Below are 6,544 nucleotides of genomic sequence, written 5' to 3' on the forward strand. Positions count from 1 at the left end.
GGAGCTGCTGCGCTGTGCCCCACTTTCGCCTCTGAAGTAACTGCACCATATTCACAATGTCCTCTGCCCTCTGGGAAGGTAAGAATGCCCGATGATGATTTGTATCCAGCACTGCCCCTATGAACTGCACTGTCCTTGATGGAGCGAGATGCGATTTCTCCAAGTTGACCTGCAACCCCAGGGTGTTGAGAAGGTGTAGGGTGATGGCGATGTGAGTTGACAAGCTTTCCTTTGACTTCGCCACAAGGAGCCAGTTGTCTATGTACGGGAAGACGACCACTCCCTAGAGCCGAAGATGGGCAGCCACCACGCTCATCATTTTTGTAAACACCTGAGGTGCCATGGACAGGCCGAACGGAAGGGCCGTGAACTGGAAGTGCTGGGAACCCACTGCAAACCTGAGGAAGCACCTGAACGCCGGGTGGATGCTGATATGGAAATAGGCATCCTTGAGATCCAAAGTTGCCATCCAGTCCCCTTGATTGATGAGGGGCAGGATCGATTGCAACGTGGACATTCTGAACTTTTGGTACAGAATAAATATGTTCAGATTCCAAAGGTCCATAATAGGTCTCAATCCCCCGTCCCTTTTGGGAACAAGGAAGTAGCGGGAGTAAAACCCACCCGTCCTGGCCTTCACTGGCACTTTCTCTATGGCTTGTTTCTGTAGGAGGTTGGTCACCTCTGCCAGCAGAGGAGGGGAGGGGGGAGTGGTGATCACCATGGACTGCTTTGGAATCTATGCAAACTCTATTTTGTAGCCCTCTTTTATGATGGACAAAGCCCACCTATCTGATGAGACCAGCTCCCAGGCAGGCAGGAAAGGGCAGAGGCGGATAGCTGGTGAACTGGTGGGGGCGATGACACATGTGGTAGGAAAGTCAAAGTCCCTGCTTTGTAGGGCGGGCACCCTTGGACTTGCCCGCAGGTTGGGAGCCATAGCAGCTTCTATTGTTGCCCGAGTAGGCCGGTCTGTCGGGCTGAGAGGAGCGTGGGCACCATTGTTGCTCCGAGGGAAGCTTGTGGTAGGGCTTCTTGGCCCAAGGTTTGTGCCACTGTCTGGCCCTGGGCTGTTTGGAGGGTGCCTGCACCCCCAGGTTTCTGGAGGTTTTCAGGTTTTTATCAAATTTCTGCAGGGCATTGTCCATTGTGGCGCTGAACAGGCCGTCTCCCTCGAACGGCAGGTCCTCCACGAGCGCCTTAGTGTCCTGCTGCAGGGCAGTTGATCTCAGCCAGGAATGACGGTGGATACACACGGCAGATGTGATGGCCGTAGCCGACATGTCTACCATGTGTTTGCTGCGGCCAGCTGCTGCTTGGCCACAGCAAAACCTTCCTTCTGCAACTTCCTCGCTGCAGCCTTCTTGTCTTCGGTGAGGGAGGAGAGGAGTGAGCTGCTCCCACATGGCATATTGGTATCTCGCCATGCAGGCCGCATAGTTCGACACCTTCACTCCGAGGGCTCCTGCGGAGTAGATCTTCTTCCCCATGCCGTCGAGTTTCTTCCCCTCCCTGTCTGGTGGAGCAGAGTGAACCTTGCATGACTTGGAGGAGGATGAGACGATGACTGAGTTCGGCTTCGGGTGTGTAAAAAGGAACTCAGCCCCCGTCTCCTGGACCTTGTACATGTGGTCCAGCCTCCTCGAAGACACCGGTGCTGACGACGGCTTCTTCCAGGGCTCCTTCACAGCCTGCAAGATGACCTTGGTGACTGGCAATGCTGCTGCCATAAACGTGTCTCTGCATAATGTCGAAGACATTGTCGTCTACGACTGGCTGCGGCTGTGAGACTGGCAGAGAGAGGGTGGTAGCCATTCTCTTCACCATCTTCCCATACGACTTCAGGTCCTCTGACGGTGAGATCGGAAGATCTTCAGCCATATTGGAGTCTGGCGAGGGCTTCCTGGTCCTTCCCTGGACGTCGCTCTCCGATCCCGATGAGGAAGACTCCCGACGCGCCGAGTGCTCCGACAGGATCGGCGTCGATTCCTGCAGCGGCGACTGGATCGGTGGTGGTGGTCGACGCTGGGGTTCAGTCGGCAGGTTACGTCTCTCCAGGGGCACCGACACCGATGCTTTTCGGGATCGATGGGACATTCGGGATAAGCAGGACATTTCTGACTGCTGCTCGCAGTCCGGAAACTCCCTCGGAGGGTACCACTGGTACAGAGGGTAGTAGGAGTAAGGCGGTTACCACCGACGCTGCTCCCACGGAGGTATCGGTGGAAAGCGACGGGGCTCGAACGGCGGTTCCAGCTCCCTCCTGCCTCTGGGTCCCATCGGTCTAGCCGTGTCGGCCGATGCCGATGCCTCTAGCTCCGAAATCGACTCGCTGCTCTGCCGACACAATCCTGATGACGGCGACTGCTGGGTCAAATCGATCTCCGCTTCCAATGTAGAGAGGCGAGGCCGATGGGTGCTGCCCCTTGGTGTTGACGGGCTGCGGCGTGGGGAAGCCAGGATCTTACTCAGCGGCTCGGTCATGACCGGCACCGAAGCGTCTGGTGAAGGCGATGGATTGCGGGGCCTTCTCCGCTTCTCCTTGGACTTAGCCTTCTTGGAGGTGGACGCTCGGGTCCCCGAGTCCTCCTGATGCTTTTTCGCGGGCACATCCACCGACCCTTATGGGATCGTTTCATGGAGCCTCGCTCTATCAGCGTCTCCGTTGCCACCTGGGTCGCATTGGCCAATGAGACCGCCGGGGCCTGGGCATCCGCCATTTTCGATGCCAATGCCGATGAGCCCACCGCTGACTTTTGAGGGAGAAGTGCCGACTCGGTCAATGCAGCCGACAGTCTCGCTGCCCTGTTCTGCATTTGCTTGAAGAAGTGGAGACAGTGTGGGCAGGCCTCCACACGGTGCGCTTCACCCAAGCAGAGAAGACACAGGGAATGGCCATCTTCCCGCAGACCCGGCACCGTTTAAAAAACCCCCAGCGACTGTCCATAGACAACCGTCGCTGAAAAAACCCGCTCAGAGTCTTCTGAGGGGAAAACTGGGGGAAAAAACAACAGCAGGAAGGCCCCGAAGGGTGATCCGCCAAACAACACACACAGAAAACCCCCCTTTTTTAAAAAAAAATACTAACTATCTAACTATTAAACTACTACACTAACGAAAACAACAAACAGGCTATATACAGAGAAAAAAGGCAAAGGCCAAGAGCTCATCGACCAGGAACACGAAAAAGGCAACCTCTCCGCACAGCGGTCAGAAAGGAACTGGCGGGATTGCCGCGGTGGCGCCGGTGAGCATGCGCGATGGGATGCCTGCGCATGCCCATTGGCGCCAACCGTGGAAAAATCCCGGGCTTTTTACAGATACCGATCGGAGATCGGCGCAGGCACAATATCCCATGAGTGTGATGCACAGAGACCACGAAGAAGATCTTCAATATTAAGTGGCTGATTGATTTTTGAACTTGAAACTCCACAGTCTGTGGTCCAAATCAAAACTTTATACTCTCAAAGTCGAGACTACTACAGTGTGTTATGCTGCCCTTGAAGAAACTCTGGAAAGTTTATATGGTCATAAATATATGCTCTCTCCTCTCTTTCCCTCTATTTAATGGATATAACTAAGGAATGAATTGTGTACAGGATGAAACAGGAATACAGGAATACAGGATTCTAAAACAAGATTAAACAGGAATATATATATATACATATATATATGTCTATGGCTCCTTGACACTGGTGTTTGTATGGTATGGAGAACCAGAGTCACATTCAAACTAGAAGAGTGTAGGCAACTCAACAGTACAAGTGGAATGTGTCGATGTGGGAAAGAACCTGTGTTCATGGCTGTCAGGGCAAATCATAGCTTAGTGTGGTGTCTGAATGCAGTTTAGGCATCTTACAAATGCCAGTCATTATTTCATTCTTTATAATACCTCTCCACTTCAACATATCTCTTCACGTTTGTGAAATAAATATTATTGGCTGACAAGCATTCACCATCACTGGTGTGCAGGTAATCAGAGGTGTTTGTGCTGAAAGATATTTTGCAAACCAGTATGAGAAATGGTAATTACTGGCAACTGTTTCTAGTAATTAAGCTAGATAATAAGGCTATAGTATGTGTATAAAGGTCAACGAATAGTTTCCATAATCTGTAACATTTGTACCTAGAACAAAAGTATGAAAGTTAAAAACAAATATATCCCAGAAATTATTCATATTGACTTGTCTATGATAACTAGCTAAATCAGGGGTGGATCTGATCCCTATATGGCTCCTACTGGGCCTGCAAGCAATTCACTGTTGTCTGCTTCCTTCTCCCTTTCCTGCTTCCTTCTGCATCTCAGCTTGCTTTGCAAGGCTCTCTCAATCACACAGAAGATACAGAGCAAGACAGCTTGCTTTGGCCAGGCTCTCTCAATCACACAGCAGAGCTACTGAACCAAGCCTCTCTTCTGTCCACTGGCTGAGGCTCCTCCCCCTCCTCTTACTCTGTCCAGTCCCCTCAATTACAGGGAGAAATACAAAGCACCTTTAAGACTAACAATACTTTATTCAGAGAGTGTGTATGTATGTGTGTCTTTTGTTGGGCTTATTATGTCAGGGCTCTCCTAGGTGCAACCGGGTTTGCCTCCCCTTTATCAATGTACTCATGCCCTCATGATCCAGTTTTTCTCAGTTAGGAAAGCATGTGAACTATTTAGATGAGGAATAACAACAAGCCAGTGAGGTGAATTAGGCTGAGAGTATGTGTCCAGATAAAGTTTACCCAACACATTTCCTTTGATTTTTCTTTCACGTCACACTTTCCTTTGATTTTCTTTGACAGATTTTGGATTTTGAACATAGACTTCCCAGATAGTAGGCTGATACTGACCACTATACATTTCTGTCTCTGTATTCCTGCACTGCCTCATAGGAGTTGTAGTTATTTCTCTGGGGAAGACTAGTTTTGTAGACAAACACATAGCCCTCAGTCCATGTCATGGTGTTTTTACATGTTCTTGACCAGCACATGAAGCAACTTATGTACAAAAACTGGCAATGCCCAGCCATTTCAAGTTTCACTCTGGGTCTTAGGCCTCTGGCAAAGCACTGATGATGAGATTTCTGTAATAAATGTCAATAAATCAAAAGTAGGTTTGCAACTTGCTGATATGCACCTGAACAGCATCCTCAAGACTGCTACAGCACAGACACCGTCTCCACATGTTGATGCAACAGATCCCTTTGGAGTGCCTCACAATCCTCTCTCTGGTTCTCACCACCCTGAACAATTTAGTGTCATCTGCAAACTTGGCCACTTCACTGCTTACTCTCAACTTCAAATCATTTATGAACAAGTTAAAGAGCATAGGACCCAGTACTGAGCCCTGCGGCACTCCACTGCTTACCGTCCTCCACTGTGAAGACTGCCCATTTATGCTCACTCTCTGCTTCCTATTTATTAGCCAGTTTTTGATCCACAAGAGGACCTGTCCTTTTACTCCATGACTTTCAAGCTTTCTAAGGAGCTTTTGATGAGGAACTTTATCAAAAGCTTTCTGGAACTCAAGGTAAACAATATCTATTGGGTCTCCTTTGTCCGCATGTTTGTTCACCCCCTCAAAGAACTGTAACAGGTAAGTGAGGCAAGATCTTCCCTTACAGAACCCATGCTGAGTCTTCCTCAATAACTCGTGTTCATCAATGTGCCTACTCATTCTGTCCTTGATAATGCTTTCTACCAACTTTCCCGGTATTGAAGTCAGACTAACTGGCCTGTAGTTTCCTGGATCTCCTCTGGAACCCTTTTTAAAGATGAAGCATTTCAGCATTTCAGCAGTCTCGTTCACTCCTTCCTTACATGCAATAGCCCTATTTACTCTTGTGTAAAGCACAGTAGGCTCTCAAACAGCAACTCTGAAGGACAAAAGAGCATTTGACTGATTTCTCACTAGGCTTGTTCCAGTCTCAGAGCCTGTTCCCCCCTGACGTTTCTGTCCAATTTCACACAAGCTGCCACAGGGCTGCGACTTGCCCTTCTCTTTCCCATGGCAAGCAGAAACCGGTTTTCAGAGAATCTTGCTTGCTGCAGGAAAGAGGTGGGGCAAGTTGCAGCCCCATGGTAGCTTGTGTGAAATCAGACAGAAGTGCCGGGGGAGAAAGGGCTCTGAGACTGGAACAAGCCTAGTGAGAAATTGGCCTTTATTTGCTTAGTTGTTTGGCCCCTGACATTTTTTAACTGAAAACATTGAAAGAATGTAACAAAAATAAGGGGTTTTGCAACTTGGGAGAGGGACTACTTATCAAATGAAAGAACATGAGAACATAAGAGAAGTCATGTTGGATCAGGCCAACGGCCCATCCAGTCCAACACTCTGTGTCACACAGTGGCAAAAAAAAATTATATATATATACACACACACACACACAGACTGTGGCTAACAGCCACTGATTGACTCTGCTCCATATTTTTATCTAACCCCTTCTTGAAGCTGGCTATGCTTGTAGCTGCCACCACCTCCTGTGGCAGTGAATTCCACATGTTAGTCACACTTTGGGTGAAGAAGTACTTCCTTTTATCCATTTTAACCCGACTGCTC

Source organism: Heteronotia binoei, chromosome 21 (genome assembly GCF_032191835.1).
Source record: "Heteronotia binoei isolate CCM8104 ecotype False Entrance Well chromosome 21, APGP_CSIRO_Hbin_v1, whole genome shotgun sequence".
NCBI classification, from domain to species: Eukaryota; Metazoa; Chordata; class Lepidosauria; order Squamata; family Gekkonidae; genus Heteronotia; species Heteronotia binoei.